Here is a 22587-nt window from a genome sequence, read left to right as displayed (position 1 = left end):
TCTGACCCATGATACATTGTAGCAGACCTTGTGGGTCTAATGTGTGTGTGTTTTGTTTGTTTGTTTTTTAGCACCAACATGTAGTTTTATTTTATATGTTGCAGTTAGAATTTGAGGAATCATGCTAGAAACAAGTGCTCACAATTTCAAAAATCAAATGCAAATGCACCCCCTCCACGAAAAAAACCCTTTAGTTTGTACCAAGGTTCAAACTGAATGTCCTGCAATACTAATTGTGCTACATAATTGGCTGCTCTCCATAAAGCTCTTGCATTTATAAATGCAGTATGCAAAGGGGAAAAATTGTATAGTTGGACCTGGACAATATTGGAATTTTGCTACTAGTGTAAAACTTCTGGAGGGGTCTAAAATGATGTAGAAGTATTTTTTCCCACATCTGAACCCTATCTTAAATTATTACAGGGAAAACAATCAATTACAGTCATCAACTCTGCGTTGCTGTGTTAATCTGAAGAGCGATAACCATCTCTCTTTCTCTGTATTTGTCAATGTCTCGCTCGTCTGGAGCTATAGCTGTGAGTATTACTCCGATGGAAGAATCCTGTTCTATGAATACAGCCAAACATGCTTACACGAATAATGAGGGATGTCTTGATCTGATTTTGATGATCAGAATCAAGGCATTTTTTTTTATTGATTGGTATTGGGTATATTCAACATGAGACGTTTTGAGCCTGACCCACGTGTGGTTCTCCATCTTTTGCATTCTGAGACATTGCACCCAGTAAGTTAAAACTTCACACATTCTGGAGAAATGTTGATTTCCCATGATGCAAAAGGTGGAGAACCATGTCCCACTTGTTTTGGGCCAAGCTCAAAACTTCTCAAACCCCTCGTAAAACTCAACCACCAGCCTTTCATCAATGTTGTTCAATCAATATTCCTCAGAGTGTTCTAGTTTTACTGTTACAGTGCTGCACTAAGTGGAATTGATGAGCCAAATAAAAATTTTATTTGTTTATTATTTTTTATTATATTATTATTTTATTATATTTATCTATCCATCCATCCATCCATCCATTTTCTTCCGCTTTATCCGGAGTCGGATCGCGGGGGCAGCAGCTCAAGCAAAGCCGCCCAGACCTCCCGATCCACACACACCTCCTCCAGCTCCTCCGGGGGAACCCCAAGGCATTCCCAAGACAGCCGAGAGATGTAGTCCCTCCAGCGTGTCCTGGGTCTTCCCCGGGGCCTCCTCCCAGTGGGACGTGCCCGGATCACCTCTCCAGCGAGGCATCCAGGGGGCATCCGGAAAAGATGCCCGAGCCACCTCAACTGACTCCTTTCGACATGGAGGAGCAGCTGCGCGACTCCGAGCTCCTCCCGAGTGACCGAGCTCCTCACCCTATCTCTAAGGGAGTGCCCAGCCACCCTGCGGAGGAAACTCATCTCGGCCGCTTGTACTCGCGATCTCGTTCTTTCAGTCATGAGCAAAATCTCATGACCATAGGTGAGGATCGGAACGTAGATCGATCGGTAAATCGAGAGCTTTGCCCCCCTACTCAGCTCTCTCTTCATCATGACGGTCCGATACAGCGACCGCATCACTGCAGATGCTGCACCGATCCGTCTATCGATCTCACGCTACATCTGTCCCTCACTCATGAACAAGACCCCGAGATACATAAACTCCTCCACTTGAGGCAAGGACACTCCACCGACCTGAAGAGGGCAAAGCACCTTTTTCCGGTCGAGAACCATGGCCTTGGATTTGGAGGTGCTGATTTTCATCCCGGACGCTTCACACTCGGCTGCAAACCACCCCAGTGCACGCTGAAGGTCCTGATTTGACGAAGCCAACAGAACCACATCGTCCGCAAACAGCAGAGACGAGATTCTGTGGTTCTCAAACCAGACCCCCTCTACACCCTGGCTGCGCCTAGAAATTCTGTCCATAAAAATAATGAACAGAACCGGTGACAAAGGGCAGCCCTGGCGGAGGCCAACGTGCACTGGAAACAGGTTTGACTTACTACCGGCAATGCGAACCAAGCTCCTGCTGCGGTCGTACAGGGACCGGATAGCCCTTAGCAAAGGACCCCGGACCCCGTACTCCCGGAGCACTCCCCACAGGGTGCGCCGAGGGACACGGTCGAATGCCTTCTCCAGATCCACAAAACACATGTGGACTGGTTGGGCAAACTCCCATGAACCCTCGAGCACCCAATGGAGCGTGTAGAGCTGGTCCAGTGTGCTGTGACCAGGACGAAAACCACACTGCTCCTCCTGAATCTGAGGTTCAACCATCGGTTGAATTCTCCTCTCCAGTACTCTGGAATAGACCTTACCGGGGAGGCTGAGGAGTGTGATCCCCCTATAGTTGGAACACACCCTCCGGTCCCCCTTCTTAAACAGAGGGACCACCACCCCGGTCTGCCAATCCAGAGGCACTATCCCCGATCGCCACGCGATGCTGCAGAGGCGTGTCAGCCAAGACAGCCCCACAACATCCAGAGACTTAAGGTACTCAGGACGGATTTCATCCACCCCAGGAGCCTTGCCACCGAGGAGCTTTCTAACCACCTCGGTGACTTCGGCCTGGGTAATGGATGAGTCCGCCTCCGAGTCCCCAGTCTCTGCTTCCTCTTCGTAAGACGTGACGATGGGATTGAGGAGATCCTCGAAGTACTCCTTCCACCGCCCGACAACATCCCCCATAATATACATATTATTATATTTATTTATTATTTATTTATTTATATATTTTATTATATTTTTATTTTATTATATTTTTTAAACATAAAATAAATAAATAAATGAATAAAAATATTACGGACCAGCTTGTATTGATGGTAGTTTTTAAAGCATTGAAGAGGTGTTCAGTTGTCAGGCAAGTTTTTTTTGCCATTATTCATAATGCAATATAATGCTGAGCAAGGTGTGTGCTTGTTTTGTGTGCTTTGTGTGCTTTGCTAATTTGACCTAATCCCAAACAGAACCTGGACCATATCAGAATTGTGCTAATGCACAAGACTCCCAGAAGTGTGCAAAGCCATGGGCTGGAAGTGGAATTATTGCTAAAATTTTCAAACTTTGTATGAAGTTTACAAAAATTGTACCCTAACCCCAGACCCTTATTCTAACCCTAAAATCTAAACCATTTAAGATAAAATAATTTACAGACAGGTTTAGAGCCCCGTTCGGATATCTGCAGCACTTCCAATAATGTTGATGATATTCACTTTGCCCGTTTGTAATCTGTGCAGAACACACTCACCAATGTGATACACTGAATTATGGGTAATGACAAAACACTAAATATGCAAGGTTGGGTAGGATTACTTTGAAATGTAATCCAAAAGTAATCAGATTACAAGTAATCCAAATGTATGTACATACATACATGTAATCCACGTGTATTCTTTCAAAGTAATCCTACCCAACCTTGTAAATATGTTATGCACAGTTTGCAAACCAGGACAAACTCTCAATAGTACTGGAATTTCTACAAGAACATTCTGTGTTGAAACGAGGCTGTAAACCTGTTTGCAACTTTGCTAATTATTTTATCACAAATGGTTTAGCGTTAGAATATGGGTCATGATTTAATATTTGTAAAACACATAAAACGTTTGAAATTGAGAACACTGCATTGCGCAGTTGTGGGACTCTTGCACAGTACCACAATTCCAGTGTTGCCACAGTTACTTTGAAAAGTTACTTTATTTAGGGGAGGTGATGGTCTAGACTCTAGTGGTTAAGGTGTTGGGCTTGGGACCAGAAGATTGTTCAAATCCCAGCCTGACTGGAAAATCACTAAGGGTCCTTGGGCAAGGTCTTTAATCCTCTACATCTCCCGGTGTGTAGTAAGCGCCTTGTATGGCAGCACCCTCAAATTGGGGTGAATGTGAGGCATTATTGTAAAGTGCTTTGAGCGTCTGATGCAGATGGAAAAGCGCTATATAAATGCAGTCCATTTACTTTATTAGTTACTTTTTTAGTTACTTTACAGAGTTGCTTAATTAACAGCTTTATGCAGTTACTTTATTAGTAAGTTGCAAATAATTAATAATGTAACTAATAAGGTAACTAGTAATCTAACTTGTTACTCTTAAGACTGAGTAATCAGCAAAGTAACTAATCAGCAAAGTAACAAATAGTTGCTTATCTGAGTACTCAATGTTAAAAATAATCAAGTTGGAGTACTAGTTACTTGATTAGTTACATTCAGCAGCTGACAAGTTGTCTGCAGCTGCTGATGAAGTAACTGTAAAATGTAGCTGTAAAAAGTAACTAATATAGTAACTTTTCAAAGTTACTTTGGCAACTCTGTACAATTCACAACCCAGTGGCATTTCTGGATGGCACGACAGGGGCATGAAATGAGTGAAATTTGGGAATAGTCCAGATTCGCAAAATTCATGCAATAAATATACTGAATTAAGTTTATTGTACTTGTAGTGTGTTGTGTGCATGTTCCTAATCAGGGACCAAATAAAATGAATACATTCAAAAATAAGATAAGACAAGACAAGATAAGACTTTAATAATCTCACAGTGGAGAAATTCACTTGTTACTTCAGCTCTTAAAAAAACACAAAAGATGGGTGCGAGTAGAGAAAAATGTGCATCAAACAGCGTGTGCAAGGATAAATTGTAACAATACAACCCCTGGCAAAAATTATGGAATCACGGGCCTCGGAGGATGTTCATTCAGTTGTTTAATTTTGTAGAAAAAAAGCAGATCACAGACATGACACAAAACTAAAGTCATTTCAAATGGCAACTTTCTGGCTTTAAGAAACACTATAAGAAATCAAGAAAAAAAATTGTGGCAGTCAGTAACGGTTACTTTTTTAGACCAAGCAGAGGGAAAAAAATATGGACTCACTCAATTCTGAGGAATAAATTATGGAATCACCCTGTAAATGTTCATGCCCAAAGCTAACACCTGAATCAAATCAGATCTGCTCATTAGTCTGCATCTAAAAAGGAGTGAGCACACGGAGAGCTGTTGCACCAAGTAGACTGACATGAATCATGGCTCCAACACGAGAGATGTCAATTGAAACAAAGGAGAGGATTATCAAACTCTTAAAAGAGGGTAAATCATCACGCAATGTTGCAAAAGATGTTGGTTGTTCACAGTCAGCTGTGTCTAAAGTCTGGACCAAATACAAACAACATGGGAAGGTTGTTAAAGGCAAACATACTGGTAGACCAAGGAAGACATTGAAGCGTCAAGACAGAAAACTTAAAGAAATATGTCTCAAAAATCGAAAATGCACAACAAAACAAATGAGGAATGAATGGGAGGAAACTGGAGTCAACGTCTGTGACTGAACTGTAAGAAACCGCCTAAAGGAAATGGGATTTACATACAGAAAAGCTAAACAAAAGCCATCATTAACACCTTACCAGAAAAAAACAAGGTTACAATGGGCTAAGGCTGAATCTCTAATCTGCATTGGGCAAGGTGATGATGCTGGAACTTTTGTTTGGTGCCGTTCCAATGAGATTTATAAAGATGACTGCCTGAAGAGAACATATAAATTTCCACAGTCATTGATGATATGGGGCTGCATGTCAGGTAAAGGCACTGGGGAGATGGCTGTCATTACATCATCAATAAATGCACAAGTTTACGTTGATATTTTGGACACTTTTCTTATCCCATCAATTGAAAGGATGTTTGGTGATGATGAAATCATTTTTCAAGATGATAATGCATCTTGCCATAGAGCAAAAACTGTGAAAACATTCCTTGCAAAAAGACACATAGGGTCAATGTCATGGCCTGCAAATAGTCCGGATCTTAATCCAATTGAAAATCTTTGGTGGAAGTTGAAGAAAATGGTCCATGACAAGGCTCCAACTTGCAAAGCTGATCTGGCAACAGCAATCAGAGAAAGCTGGAGCCAGATTGATGAAGAGTACTGTTTGTCACTCATTAAGTCCATGCCTCAGAGACTGCAAGCTGTTAGAAAAGCCAGAGGTGGTGCAACAAAATACTAGTGATGTGTTGGAGCGTTCTTTTGTTTTTCACGATTCCATATTTTTTTCCTCAGAATTGAGTGATTCCATATTTTTTTTTCCCTCTGCTTGGTCTAAAAAAGTAACCGTTACTGACTGCCACAATTTTTTTTTCCTGATTTCTTATAGTGTTTCTTAAAGCCAGAAAGTTGCCATTTGAAATGACTTTAGTTTTGTGTCATGTCTGTGATCTGCTTTTTTTTTCTACAAAATTAAACAACTGAATGAACATCCTCTGAGGCAGGTGATTCCATAATTTTTGCCAGGGGTTGTACAATAAAATAAGAAACTGAGGTAGACATAGAATATGTACAAGGTTGGGTAGGATTACTTGTGTTCCAACTTTTGGATTACATAGTTGTGTGTGTGTGTGTGTATATATATATATATATATATATATATATATATATATATATATATATATATATATATATATATATATATATATATATATATATTTTGTCACGCCCGAATGCAGCCAGTGAACTTGATCTTCTGCAGCCGTCATATTTTTGCATGAGAGAGCTGCATGAGTAGCTCTCTCTCTCTCTCTCTGGGGGCGGGGGCAGAGCACTAACAGGCGCGCGCGCGCGCGCCGCAGACATCCTTCCAGGGGAGACGTTTTTTCCAGCGTCAGCGGCGGAGCGGAGCAGGGAAGCCTCCGGCACCAAGGAGAGACACAAACTCAGCAGCCCGCTGCACCCTACAGTAAGTCCCACGAAACAAGCCCCCTTTGGTGCTGTTTTCTCCGGCTTGTCATGCCTCCGGCTTGGTCACTTTATTCCTTTTTTTTTTTTTTTTTTGGAGCTGTTAGGAGAAAAAAATGGCTGGGAGAAGTCGGCATGGTGGCGCTGACGCTCTGCTTTACTTCAAAGCCTTTGGAAATGTTCACTTCGCCCTCTGACCTATTTTTTTTTAAGCGGCCAAACTGTACGTGCGGGAGAGGGGTTTGGGTCTCCCGACTTGTCATTTCGCACCGCGAGACGCAAAGTAGTGTTTGAGCGAGGCGGAAGAGAGCGGACGTTCGGTCGCTTTGTGACTGAGCGAGGAGCGCGTCCGCCGGGCGAGCTAGTGGCGGGTTGCCCGCTGTACTTCCAGTAACTGCGCAACTCGACCTCAGCGCCAAAAAATAGCCATTTAGACACTATTTTTAAACGCAACACCGTGAAACTATCAAATTTCAGCGAGTATGCAAGATGTTTTGAACTCCTCTTTTTAATTGACAAGTACTGTCAAAGGTTAATTTAGATAAATTTCACCATCGCGGAAGTGTTTTTCTCTACACGAAGAACTGCTGGCGAACATAGTTATATTTGAAACATTTACCGGTGGTATTTATTATTGCTTATGCAATATTTTATCCGTTATTTTGATTTTATTAGTACTATTATTATATTTTGTCAGCTGGTTGTAAAGGACAGGGTTTGTGATTGCTGGACTACCGTGATGTCATTCATATGGGCTCGGACTATTATATAACGGGACTGAAGGGAAGCCTGCGATAGCAGCCTATTTTTATTCTGTTTACACCTCACCGTAAGCTTAGACTTCACTCTCATTGTCACTGTGCTACCCAAACCAGGCCAAAAAGATGTTGCTATTTGTTGAACACCTCCAGTTGCAAATCCTCACTTTTAATGGTTACTGTTTTAATCATGTTGAGGAATTATTTCAAATTTGAGAAACTTGTCAAACGCAAAAGCCTACTGCATCTAACAAATATTTTCAGAATCAGTTTGACTTTTTAAATGAATGATTTCAGATGCACAAATATGTTACTCCAAGCAGAAGTGATAAGGCAGCCAGACGATTGCAATGCCTCGCTGCTGCTAATTTTTCTGCTTTGTTTGACATCACATGACGTCTTTGATGTCAGAGGTCTGATACATTTATTAGCCCCAGGAAAGCCGACGTCTGTGCAGAAAACTGCATTTCAGTATTTCATGCAGTTCCTGAGATATGCCTATTTATTTATTTTAGACAGTGACCTTTTGTTTGACCTTGACCTTTAGACCTAAGACCTTTGACATGACCTCTGTTGCAAGAGCCCATGAGTTTATCCACCAGGTTTGATTGAAATTGCTCATGGTGTTTGGAAGATATTACCATGGACAGGAAATGATTGTCTCTGATTTAGCATTGAGCTAGGACCTTGACAATAGAGACCGACCAATGTGGATTTTTTTCGGGGGCCAATACAGGTGAGCCTTGTTAACTCACGCAAGTTGGTGTCCACAAAATCATTTTGTCAGTGCAGAAGATTCCTGACGATTCAAAGTTTTTGGATGTGACTCTTTAGATCCTTAATGCCCGTTCAGATTGGGCTGGAATATTTACAGACGCATGCCACAATCTTTCACACAGAATTGTCCGGCCTTATCGCTGACCTGCAGCTGCCGGAGGAGGAAAAAGAAATCACTGTCCAGAATCGTCCGCACTGACAATCACTCCCAAAAAACGTTCAAATCAAAATTGACAAGTCTAAATTTTTGGGGGCCACAACTTGACTACGAGTAAAGCCGAATCACGACTTACACATGTGCAAGTTAACTGGGCTCACCTGTATTAATATTGGGGAGTTAAAACAAAAAAAAATGCATTTACGATACACACATCTGCTGACTTATACCCAAAAATTCAGTGTTTCCTAACATCTATTTATCAAACCCTTTTGACCAAAAATATAACTGAAGCTTAATGTTTTACAGTTTAAGTATGGACTTTATTATAAATGTCTGTAACCAACTAACGTGTGTCACGCTGCCTTTACTCAGATTGGCAGTGGCTGTGTCGCATGTGTCAGCATTTTCATAAAATAGACTTCTTTTCTATTTTGGCCCCGCCCAGCTGGCAGCATATCGGCCACTTATCTTTTGTCACTGTAAAAGACCCACTGTGATTAAACGTTAATGACAGGTGGTCACTTTGCTGCTTTCTCTTCTAGTTAATGTAATCAAAGATGATGGGGGTCCCAGATGTCCTTGACAACATTGTAAACAATGCAGCTGGCGCACCCTCTGGTGGACCAACTACATAACAGGGCTGTGAAAACTCCGCGGATCATCATGGGGGGGGTGTTAGTGATGTACTCTTTAATCGTGAATATCACTGAGTTTTTAAAATGATTATCGCAAAGCGTTCTCTTTTTTTACGACATCGTGTAAGTTTTATAAGTCCACGGACAGTCATCTGTGTGTTACAGATACAAATCAGTTTGCTTGGATCTGCGGAGTTTCGCGGGGGAAAAATGCCACTCAAAGCGTAGCTGTTACGACAGTTGTCGTAAAGCAGGACTGGTTGGTTGCTGCGGCGACGCTGTGTGGCTCCTGTGCAACGCTTAAGCTAAACTTATCATGTGGACATCCCAAACTTTTAGAGCTTTCAAGTTTTTAAAAAAAGATTTGTGCAGCATGTCTGTGTCACAGACCGACGTCGCACAGAGAGAAGATGGTGAGAAAGATTGTTTGAAAAAGACAAGGACAAGAATCCGTGGAATCGTCGCTGGCTTCATCAACACACCTGAAAGATAAAAGAAACGGGAAAAGTGAACTGTGCCCTCTCAGGAAACACGGTAAGAATTTTTTTCTCCCTGAAAAATAAACATTCTGCTGTTCAAACAGGATTTTAGACAAGATTATGTGACTTTTTCACGAATCTAGACTTTCTTTCATTGTTAAAAAAGACAGTGTGGCTTTGAATGGATTTTGGCTGCATAAATTTACACAAGAATATAAGTGACTTTTTACCATAAGGTATGTTACTGATATTTTACCATGACTTTCCAAATATTCTACAAGCTTTAGCTGTGGCTTTTGAAATGCTGCAACAATCTTTTCAGTCTTCATAAATTTCATGTAGTTTAATTGTTCTGAGTTAATGCATAATTTGGTTTACAATTAAAAGCAAAATCATTCCAGGTCCTACATCCACGTCATATTCTGTTATTTCAACATGATCATTGACAAGTCAAATAAAAGGTTGAATATAGGATCATTTAAATATCCACTAATTTTGAGATTTGTTCTTCTAGGAGATGCTGAAAAAGTATCATTAGATAAACAATTTAATTCTGAGGCCCCACAGGGCCCTAGACCCCGGCTCCTGGGGAGCTGTACCACCCCCCCCCAGAGCCCCTGCAAATTTTCCTCGGATTTCACAATTTTCATTTCACAGCCCTGTACATGACGACACCATTTCCGACAGCCAAAGTGTTTTTTTTTTCCTGCATTCTATATTTAATAAAATAAAAGTTCACAATGTCAGAAAATAGCACAGATGCCAGTATGTTTGTGAAAGGCTCATATCCGCGACATGCTACGGCTATTTTCTACAGTCTGTGGGTTGCAATTGTTAAATTTGAATATAATTTTATATATATGGTACAGCTTGCCATCTTGCAGTATGCACAAATATCTCAGTATATTCTTTAGCCACAAAACAATGTCATGTTTTCTTTTTCAACAGAAATTTGAAGTGGTCTGATTTCTGGCAGTTCAACCTTTTGCCATTTTGTGATTATTTGACCTTCAAATGATGTAGTTGCACATACCTACAAACCTGAAAGCCATAGTGTAGCAACTAAATAGTCAGTGTAGTTAGCTTTTTTCCACATATACAGTCAGACACATAAATATTTGGACAGTGACACCATTTTTATAATATCTGCCTCTGTACACCACCACAGTGGAGTTGAAATGACACAGTAAAAAAGGTGTATGCGCGTGTGTGCTAAACATTATTTGGAGAGAATATATGATAAGATAAGGAGGTCTGTTGTGGCAGAACATTTTTAGACAACAAGAACACAACACAAGTTCAACTGCAGTTTTTTGTCAATAGCAGCAATGAGAGATGCATTCCAAATTGTTGTTGAAACAAAAGCAAGTGAATGTGCACGTCACCATTTGCTGACACAGAGTCAGTCTAGAGATCAGAAACTGGAACTGCGAGCTGCTGTCTATGTTCATACCATTGTGTTTCACCCGATTGCAACAGTTGTAGGAAACAATCTCACTGTTTTTACAGTTGGTTATTTTTCTTAATCCTATGTATCTGGAAAGTATTCACAGTACTTTACGTTTTCCACATTTTATGTTGTTTGTTATTCCAAAATTAAATATTCATTTTTTTCCCCTCAAAATTCTGCTCAGAACACACCATAATGACATGATTTTTTTTTTTTTGCAAATTTATTCAATAATAATAATAAAAAAACATGCACGTAAGTATTCACACCTTTTGCTCAATTACTTTGTTGATGCACCTTTGGCAGCAATTACAGCCTCAGATCATCTTGAATATGATGTCACAAGCTTGGTGCACCTATCTTTGAGCAGTTTTACCCATTCTTCTTTGCAGCATCTCTGAAGCTCCATCAGGTTGGATGGGGAGCGTCATTGCACGGCCATTAGATGTTCAATCGGATTCAGGTCTGGGCTCTTGCTGGGCCACTCAAGAGTTGTCCAGAAGCCACTCCTTTGATATGAGCATTATGCTGTCACCACCATGCTTCACTGTAGGGATGGTGCCCGGTTTCCTCCAAACATGAGGCTTGGTATTCATGCCAAAAAGTTAAATCTTTGCCTCATCAGACCAGAGAATTTTGTTTCTCCTGGTCTGAGAGTCCTTCAGCTGCCTTTTGGGCCAGCCCTAGGAAGAGTCCTAGTAGATCTGAACTTCTTCCATTTGTGGTTGATGGAGGTCACTATGCTCAGTGGGACCTTCAAAGCGACAGAAATGTTTATGTACCCTTCCCCAGATTTGTGCCTTGAGACAGTCCTGTCTCAGAGGTCTACAGACAATTCCTTTGACTTCATGCTTGGTTTGTGCTCTGACATGCACTGTCAACTGTCAGGTGTGTGTCTTTCCAAATCATGTCCAATCGACTAAGTCTACCTGAGGTGGACTCCGATTAAGCTGTAGAAACATCTCAAAGGCTGGGAATACTTAACTACATGTGATTTCTTTTTAAAAAATTATTATTATTATTATTTTTAATAAATTTGCAAAAATCTAATAAAAAAAAACAACTTTTTTTCACATTGCCATTATGGGGGAAAAAAATGAATTTCATCCATTTTGGAATAAGGCTATAAGTAGGGCTGCAGCTATCGATATTTTAGTAATCGAGTATTCTATTGATTATTCTGGCGATTAATCGAGTAATCGGATAAAAAGTACTTTTGCGTTTTTAAACAACATCAATAGTCCAGGGCTCTCCTAAAGCAATGGCACAATATCACTGCGCCATCACGTGGATTGTGATATTCAGTGTATCCCTTTCTGTTTTCTTGGGTAGTTAATTATTTCACATCTTTACAAGTTTTGAATCTTTCCCGGCGTCAGGAGCTCAGCACTCTCTTGACACCAGACCGTAAGTACAGGTGGTTGGTGTTATCCTCAGTCAGGCAGGCTGCACCTGAACGTGAGCACAGCCTGTGAAAAACTGCTCTGGAGTGCAGCATTTCCACAAACGCAACACTGATAAATCCGCTCTGCACCCTGTTGATGAAAACGTGACTTAAAGTGCATGTAAAGCAGAGTGCAGCCAGCAGACCAGACCATGTGTTTTTTTTTAAAATAGACAAACACACTGCTTCACTTTAAATGCGCAGTAAGCTATTTCAGATTTTCACCGTGGACCCTCTTTCTCTTAAAAGGCTTTATTTTACTCTGTGTCGCGTTGGAAAGCTGTAGCTTTTGGTGCTACATTGATTAGCTCTTACACGGCTTATGTGCATGCTCTACTCTTCTGTTTTTGTTTTTTTTTCTGGGGATGTTACAGTGCCACACACAGGCCTGGCATATGTACTACAATATTAAACGGAGCTTCGAGGCACAGAACATTTTTTGTAATCGAATTATTCAAGTTACTCGACTAATCGTTTCAGCCCTAGCTGTAACATAACAAAATGCGGAAAAAAGTGTTGTGAATACTTTTCGGATGCACCGTATGGTCAATACTGTTCCATTACCAATTAAAGTCCTGACACGTCATGACACTGATGTGATTTTGTATTGTTGTTTTTTTGAAACGCTAGTAAAGATATCACATCAGGTTATGTCTGCTGAAACATCGGAAATGAGCAAATTTTTTGGCTTTGTCTCAATGCAGACAAATGTCTGAGAGGTTCAGCCACAGTTCTACCGAACTGCTGGTTTGTTTTGTTGAAGTGAAGGGTGACCAAGGATCAGTGCCTAGTTATATATATATATATATATTTTTTTTTTTTTTCTGTGTGAACTCTTGCCATTGTCCAGAGTTGGCCTTTCACATCTTGCCATCTCTCTAGTTAGATATTTTCATTGGTCTTTTAGTTCATCATGTTAGCGGCCCTTCTTCACCCTTGGATATTTGTATTATTCCAGTTTTGCCATAGTTTGATGTCATAAATATCATCAACACATGCACTTTCGCTGTGAATCCACCAGGCTATAAGCTGCACTAATTAGACATTACATGGACTTGGTGCTAGGGAGCTGACAGGTTAACATCCACTTAAAGTCAAGTCAAACTGGTTTGAACATTTTACATTTTCACATCTCTTCTGCGTAATGTCTTGACAAATGCAGGTTTGCATTGCAGGTGCACCATGATGACTTCCGAGGTCTCCTGTTATACATTTCATCTGCCACCGTCCCCTCATGTTGCATTGATTTGTACACAGTTCCTGGAAGCTGAAGTTAACCTCTCTTGTCTGATGTTAATACATTCTTGCATGGCCTAGATACTCACCACGCATGTTACCTGTTGTGCTTGTTTGGGTTGCTTTGGATCACATGTACGATCATGTGTTCCAGTTCCTGCCATTCACTGAAGAGGAGTGGACCAATATTCCACAGGTCACAGTCAGTAACCTGATTATGTCTATGTGAAGCAGATGTGCCACCCTGTAAGTTTTTTTTTTTTAAACTTTAATAGTGCAATCACCACCTTGGATATGTCACACCTCTTAGGTAGATTATACATTGGTAAAAGTGAAGTGCTCACTAATAAAGATTTTACCACACTTGTGAGGAAAAAATCAAGGAAAATACAGCTTTCTGCATAGAAGAAAGCTTAAATCTTTCAATTCAGTAAAAATGGGAGGGAAAACAAAAGTGTTGTGTTGTATATTTTTGTTGCGTGCAGTTCAAGTAAGTTGCTGTTTCACAGATTTGACCCATGTTGATTGGAAGTTTGGAAAGAAGAAAGGTGATTGGGATTTGATCTGGATTTTACAGGAGTATATGTGAAAGCTGAGGTCAGCTGTGTTGGGGGGATTCCCTGATTTTCCTGGGTTAATGGGCAGGTTGTGGGGAGTGAACTCAGAACAATTTCAAAAACTGACAGGAAATGGACTTCAGTTTTAGATGTTGTATTGAAAGATGCCTTCACTAAATAGAAAGTTGCTACAACAGCTTGCAAGCAGCTCACACAGCGCTCTGCCTGCCTCTTCCGCCTCCCCTCAGCTCCGCACCCAGATGGGCGGGCTGTTGGACCAGTAAAGTTATGTGATTGGTTGGAAAATGTTGCATGTGACATTTATGTGTGGTGACTGCTTGCATTGTATATAAACGATATGTGTAAAAGTAAAACGGTGTTTTGCCTTTGTAGCATGGTAAGCAAAAGAACAGTATGCACCATGGTGTCCCAAAGGAGATATGAAGTTATCATATAGACCAAGAACATGGCAATAAGGCATACTGCCCAACGTGTTTAGAGCAGAGAGGTGACGAGTGCATGACGGAAGAAGAACAAGGTAGTCGGAGGATCTGCAGGAATGCTGGGAGGTAGAATTTGATTATTGACAATCTTAAAAGCTTGAGAAAGTGATTGAGGAAAATGATGAGTTGGACTGAAATGCCAGGGTAGATGGCAAACTATAGGCCCCCTGACACTTGCATGACTTTGATGCACGCACTTGCACGCCCTGTGTCATACAGGAGAATAAACTCGCCTTTAACAGGTCTAGACTGTGGGAGGGGCGCCGGCATATGCAATTGCGCAAAGAGGATTTTGAAATGTTCAAAGAATCTTTCACGCATAAATGTTGTGCAGCATTGCACGATCTACTTACCAACATGCAGCTCATCAATTTGAGTAAAGAAGTGAACAGAGTAAATGATTGCATCAACGCACCGCATCAGCGCAGCTTGTCTGAATGATTATAACGAGATGTTAAATTTATCATAATTATACTTTTACAGCTGCACACAATGAAGGAAAGAACATGCAACTGTTTTACTAAACCATAACAATGTAAACATAACAAATAATTACCTTTTTAGATGGCTCCAAATGCTTCCTCCATCTCGTTCAGCACGCACACGCTCATACAGCTGCTGCTGGAGCGGTCCTCTGTGATTCAGGAAGCGAATAGAGCTGTTTTCAACAGACAACTCTCAGAAAAAATTATTAATCTGCCACAAAATAATTATTTTATATACACAGCACATAGCAGCCAGTGGAACAAAGCACGGCTTCCAGCTGGGAACACAGCGGGTGGGATCGTCACGACAATGTGCATGCAAGTACGTGCATCAAAGTCGTGCAAGTGTCAAGGGGCTTTATGACACTGTTGGGTTAAGGCCCATTTACATGAGCATGCCTTTGCTTCACGCAACAGCACGACCTGTGTTGTGACGACCCCACCCCACCCGCTGTGTTCACAGCTGGACACCGTTCTTTGTTCTACTGGCTGCCATGTGCTCTGCGCTGGACGCTGTGTATATAAAATAATTATTTCATGGCGGATTAATCTTTTTTTTCTGCAAATTGGCCGTTGAAAACTGCTCTAATCACTTCCTGAATCACAGAGGAGGCTGCAGCCGGAGCTGTTCGCGCCCTCCTAACAAGCTTCAGAAAGCATTTTGGGCTGTCTGAAAAGGTAATTATTTGTCATGTTTACATTGTCATGGTTTGATAAAACGGTTGATTATTTTTTTCCTTCTTGTTTGCAACTGTTAAAGTATGTTTATAACAGATTTAACTTCTTGTTATAATCCTTCAGACGAGCTGTGCTCTGATGCGATCCGCTAACATCACCACTTGCTCTATTCATTTCTTGTTTACTCCACTTGACGAGCTACACGTTGTGTTGGAGATTAGATCGCGCCACATAGCACAGCATTTGTGCGTGAAAGATTTTTTTTGAACATTTCAAAATTCTGTGTGCACAATAGCACGCACCGGCACCCATCTGGCGTCCTGTCTGCACCTGTTAGACGAGTTTACTCTCCAGCACGACACAGGTCGTGATGTGTCGTGAGGCAAAGGCATGCTCGTGTAAATGCCCCTTTACTGTGCATAAAGCTTGATGCCCCTCTTTCCACCCAGATGCACACACTACCACTGTCACATAATAACCCATATAGCCTTTGATTCCAATCATTGCTCACTTTCAAATGTAAATTAGAAGCAATTAGGAGCCAGTGTATCCTCATCACAAGCCGTTTAATTGGTTGAGTCATTGCACACACACTGTGTGTGAGCTGTAACAAAAAAGGCAAAGAAATGTACAAAAGTTAAGACAATCTGTAAGTTGTCAGGACAACTGTAATGAATGGTAGGTGGCAAAATTAAATTCTCAGTGTTAAAGGTACAAAAAAGGGGGGAGAAAATCAAAGGAATTTTTTCCTTTGGTTCAGACAAGTCTCATGCTTGTCTTTCCGTGCAGTGCTTTAGCAGCGAGTTATGTTAATATCTTTATTGTTGCCATTGTTTCCAAATATACCAAATTAGGCTTGTCATTGGGGAAAATGGTTATCTAAAGAGAAGTAGGCTTGTGACCAATCAATCAATCAATTTTTTTTTTATATAGCGCCAAATCACAACAAACAGTTGCCCCAAGGCGCTTTATATTGTAAGGCAAGGCCATACAATAATGATGTAAAACCCCAACGGTCAAAACGACCCCCTGTGAGCAAGCACTTGGCTACAGTGGGAAGGAAAAACTCCCTTTTAACAGGAAGAAACCTCCAGCAGAACCAGGCTCAGGGAGGGGCAGTCTTCTGCTGGGACTGGTTGGGGCTGAGGGAGAGAACCAGGAAAAAGACATGCTGTGGAGGGGAGCAGAGATCGATCACTAATGATTAAATGCAGAGTGGTGCATACAGAGCAAAAAGAGAAAGAAACAGTGCATCATGGGAACCCCCCAGCAGTCTACGTCTATAGCAGCATAACTAAGGGATGGTTCAGGGTCACCTGATCCAGCCCTAACTATAAGCTTTAGCAAAAAGGAAAGTTTTAAGCCTAATCTTAAAAGTAGAGAGGGTGTCTGTCTCCCTGATCTGAATTGGGAGCTGGTTCCACAGGAGAGGAGCCTGAAAGCTGAAGGCTCTGCCTCCCATTCTACTCTTACAAACCCTAGGAACTACAAGTAAGCCTGCAGTCTGAGAGCGAAGCGCTCTATTGGGGTGATATGGTACTATGAGGTCCCTAAGATAAGATGGGACCTGATTATTCAAAACCTTATAAGTAAGAAGAAGAATTTTAAATTCTATTCTAGAATTAACAGGAAGCCAATGAAGAGAGGCCAATATGGGTGAGATATGCTCTCTCCTTCTAGTCCCCGTCAGCACTCTAGCTGCAGCATTTTGAATTAACTGAAGGCTTTTTAGGGAACTTTTAGGACAACCTGATAATAATGAATTACAATAGTCCAGCCTAGAGGAAATAAATGCATGAATTAGTTTTTCAGCATCACTCTGAGACAAGACCTTTCTGATTTTAGAGATATTGCGTAAATGCAAAAAAGCAGTCCTACATATTTGTTTAATATGCGCTTTGAATGACATATCCTGATCAAAATGACTCCAAGATTTCTCACAGTATTACTAGAGGTCAGGGTAATGCCATCCAGAGTAAGGATCTGGTTAGACACCATGTTTCTAAGATTTGTGGGGCCAAGAACAATAACTTCAGTTTTATCTGAGTTTAAAAGCAGGAAATTAGAGGTCATCCATGTCTTTATGTCTGTAAGACAATCCTGCAGTTTAGCTAATTGGTGTGTGTCCTCTGGCTTCATGGATAGATAAAGCTGGGTATCATCTGCGTAACAATGAAAATTTAAGCAATACCGTCTAATAATACTGCCTAAGGGAAGCATATATAAAGTGAATAAAATTGGTCCTAGCACAGAACCTTGTGGAACTCCATAATTAACTTTAGTCTGTGAAGAAGATTCCCCATTTACATGAACAAATTGTAATCTATTAGACAAATATGATTCAAACCACCGCAGCGCAGTGCCTTTAATACCTATGGCATGCTCTAATCTCTGTAATAAAATTTTATGGTCAACAGTATCAAAAGCAGCACTGAGGTCTAACAGAACAAGCACAGAGATGAGTCCACTGTCCGAGGCCATAAGAAGATCATTTGTAACCTTCACTAATGCTGTTTCTGTACTATGATGAATTCTAAAACCTGACTGAAACTCTTCAAATAGACCATTCCTCTGCAGATGATCAGTTAGCTGTTTTACAACTACCCTTTCAAGAATTTTTGAGAGAAAAGGAAGGTTGGAGATTGGCCTATAATTAGCTAAGATAGCTGGGTCAAGTGATGGCTTTTTAAGTAATGGTTTAATTACTGCCACCTTAAAAGCCTGTGGTACATAGCCAACTAACAAAGATAGATTGATCATATTTAAGATCGAAGCATTAAATAATGGTAGGGCTTCCTTGAGCAGCCTGGTAGGAATGGGGTCTAATAAACATGTTGATGGTTTGGATGAAGTAACTAATGAAAATAACTGACAGAACAATCGGAGAGAAAGAGTCTAACCAAATACCGGCATCACTGAAAGCAGCCAAAGATAACGATACGTCTTTGGGATGGTTATGAGTAATTTTTTCTCTAATAGTTAAAATTTTGTTAGCAAAGAAAGTCATGAACTCATTACTAGTTAAAGATAATGGAATACTCAGCTCAATAGAGCTCTGACTCTTTGTCAGCCTGGCTACAGTGCTGAAAAGAAACCTGGGGTTGTTCTTATTTTCTTCAATTAGTGATGAGTAGAAAGATGTCCTAGCTTTACGGAGGGCTTTTTTATAGAGCAACAGACTCTTTTTCCAGGCTAAGTGAAGATCTTCTAAATTAGTGAGACGCCATTTCCTCTCCAACTTACGGGTTATCTGCTTTAAGCTACGAGTTTGTGAGTTATACCATGGAGTCAGACACTTCTGATTTAAAGCTCTCTTTTTCAGAGGAGCTACAGCATCCAAAGTTGTCTTCAATGAGGATGTAAAACTATTGACGAGATACTCTATCTCCCTTACAGAGTTTAGGTAGCTACTCTGCACTGTGTTGTTATATGGCATTAGAGAACATAAAGAAGGAATCATATCCTTAAACCTAGTTACAGCGCTTTCTGAAAGACTTCTAGTGTAATGAAACTTATTCCCTACTGCTGGGTAGTCCATCAGAGTAAATGTAAATGTTATTAAAAAATGATCAGACAGAAGGGAGTTTTCAGGGAATACTGTTAAGTCTTCTATTTCCATACCATAAGTCAGAACAAGATCTAAGATATGATTAAAGTGGTGGGTGGACTCATTTACTTTTTGAGCAAAGCCAATAGAGTCTAATAATAGATTAAATGCAGTGTTGAGGCTGTCATTCTCAGCATCTGTGTGGATGTTAAAATCGCCCACTATAATTATCTTATCTGAGCTAAGCACTAAGTCAGACAAAAGGTCTGAAAATTCACAGAGAAACTCACAGTAACGACCAGGTGGACGATAGATAATAACAAATAAAACTGGTTTTTGGGACTTCCAATTTGGATGGACAAGACTAAGAGACAAGCTTTCAAATGAATTAAAGCTCTGTCTGGGTTTTTGATTAATTAATAAGCTGGAATGGAAGATTGCTGCTAATCCACCGCCCCGGCCCGTGCTACGAGCATTCTGACAGTTAGTGTGACTCGGGGGTGTTGACTCATTTAAACTAACATATTCATCCTGCTGTAACCAGGTTTCTGTTAGGCAGAATAAATCAATATGTTGATCAATTATTATATCATTTACCAACAGGGACTTAGAAGAGAGAGACCTAATGTTTAATAGACCACATTTAACTGTTTTAGTCTGTGGTGCAGTAGAAGGTGCTATATTATTTTTTCTTTTTGAATTTTTATGCTTAAATAGATTTTTGCTGGTTATTGGTAGTCTGGGAGCAGGCACCGTCTCTACGGGGATGGGGTAATGAGGGGATGGCAGGGGGAGAGAAGCTGCAGAGAGGTGTGTAAGACTACAACTCTGCTTCCTGGTCCCAACCCTGGATAGTCACGGTTTGGAGGATTTAAGAAAATTAGCCAGATTTCTAGAAATGAGAGCTGCTCCATCCAAAGTGGGATGGATGCCGTCTCTCCTAACAAGACCAGGTTTTCCCCAGAAGCTTTGCCAATTATCTATGAAGCCCACCTCATTTTTTGGACACCACTCAGACAGCCAGCAATTCAAGGAGAACATGCGGCTAAACATGTCACTCCCGGTCTGATTGGGGAGGGGCCCAGAGAAAACTACAGAGTCCGACATTGTTTTTGCAAAGTTACACACCGATTTAATGTTAATTTTAGTGACCTCCGATTGGCGTAACCGGGTGTCATTACTGCCGACGTGAATTACAATCTTACCAAATTTACGCTTAGCCTTAACCAGCAGTTTCAAATTTCCTTCAATGTCGCCTGCTCTGGCCCCCGGAAGACAATTGACTATGGTTGCTGGTGTCGCTAACTTCACATTTCTCAAAACAGAGTCGCCAATAACCAGAGTTTGATCCTCGGCGGGTGTGTCGTCGAGTGGGGAAAAACGGTTAGAGATGTGAACGGGTTGGCGGTGTGCACGGGGCTTCTGTTTAGGGCTATGCTTCCTCCTCACAGTCACCCAGTCAGCCTGCTTTCCCGGCTGCTCAGGATCTGCCAGAGGGGAACTAACGGCGGCTAAGCTACCTTGGTCCGCACCGACTACAGGGGCCTGGCTAGCTGTAGAATTTTCCACGGTGCGGAGCCGAGTCTCCAATTCGCCCAGCCTGGCCTCCAAAGCTACGAATAAGCTACACTTATTACAAGTACCATTACTGCTAAAGGAGGCCGAGGAATAACTAAACATTTCACACCCAGAGCAGAAAAGTGCGGGAGAGACAGGAGAAGCCGCCATGCTAAATCGGCTAAGAGCTAGTAGCTACGCTAAGCTAGCGGATTCCTAAAAACACGCAAAGTGAATAATGTGTAAATAATTTAGAGGTGATTCAGCAGAATGAGTGCTTTAGTTAAGGCACGTAAAGATTACAATGGGAAACAAATCGTAATCTAGATAACTAGATCAATCTAACTCCGCAGATTAAACAGCTAACAGATACAGAAAAACACCGCTGTGCTCCGGAACAGGAAGTGATACAATACCGCAGTGAGAGCCAACCACCAGTAGAGGCAAGCAAGACCAGATGGTAATAGGTTCAATTCGCCAGTCAGACAGGAAAAAAAATACTAAATTGCCCTTGAGCAAGGTCCATAATTCCCAAGTTGTTGTCAGCGTACAGTTGGGCACCTTGCAGGGCAGCCCTGTTTATGTAAGCATGTGAATGTGAGGTGTCATTCTAAGGCCTAGTTCACATGACAGGATTTTAAAATTATCTTTAGGTTTCCAAAACCTGAGAGACCACACACGTGAAAATAAAAATCATAGATTTGACAGTTTTGGTTGTACAGTGTGTGGTGTTCAGCCAAATGGTAAGGACAACACCACCACACATGAACAGATTTCACACACGAACATTCCCAGCTCAGACACGAAATCTCGCAAAATCTCTCGAGATTAAACGTGACTTCAGAGTAAACAAACGGAGATACTTTGTGGACTGTTTAAAACAGAGGGAAAAAAAACAATACAAAAAAAATGTGTTCTTTAAAGGAGTAGAGACAGCGCGACCAAGTCAGAATAGCTGTTTTGATTTTATTTTCCGCTCCGTACGTCCGTCACCTCGCTTTCTGATTGGCTGCACATCGCATTCAGCAGGCTGTGTGCTCGTTTTGGTCGGAGGACACCACACACGCTGTGATATCGGGCCAAAAAAATCAAACATGTTGAATGTCCCGGATTTGCGATCGGAGCGTTCCTGACATCCTTCCGAACATATCAGAGTGCTCTTAACACACCACACATGGCAGGAATATCTGTTAAGATTATCTTTAGCATCATCACGATTGTCGGGGTGTCCTTAAGATTGTCGGAAGGGGAAGATGAGGTCCGATATCGGCCTATGTAATTATCCTGCTGTGTGAACCAGGCCTAAAGCACTTGAGTATCTGCATCAGTTGGAAAAGCAGTATGTCAATACAGTCCATCTGTTATTTGTCTTAATATTGAATAGTAATACATTTTTCACATAGCTGGTACCTATAAAATTAGATGAACATATTGAACATGTTTGGGACTAGAATAGGATGTCTTGGGAATAGGGCAGCGCAGACTTATTTGAACCCCTGTGTGTTATCATGGGATTTGACCACTTCCGGGGACAGCCTGCCATTGCGCAGTGCAAACACAGCATCACTTCTAATGGAAAAATGGTGTGCTTTTTGTTTTCGGCTGCAATCACGGAAGCAA

General features: G+C 41.2%; 1 protein-coding gene across 1 annotated transcript in view; it reads left to right on the top strand.

Moving 5' to 3' along the window:
• Nucleotides 1–6599: 6599 nt before the first annotated feature.
• The window catches only part of atxn1a (ataxin 1a), a 164393-nt gene continuing 148405 nt past the window's right edge, over nt 6600–22587 (top strand). Inside the window, 1 exon segment of the mRNA XM_034160540.1 lies at nt 6600–6702. The gene's annotated coding sequence lies outside the window, so the exon portion shown is untranslated.

Source organism: Thalassophryne amazonica, chromosome 20 (assembly GCF_902500255.1).
Source record: "Thalassophryne amazonica chromosome 20, fThaAma1.1, whole genome shotgun sequence".
NCBI lineage: Eukaryota > Metazoa > Chordata > Actinopteri > Batrachoidiformes > Batrachoididae > Thalassophryne > Thalassophryne amazonica.
The sequence above is the reverse complement of the archived record's forward strand: the minus strand, read 5'-3'. Positions and strand labels throughout refer to the sequence as shown.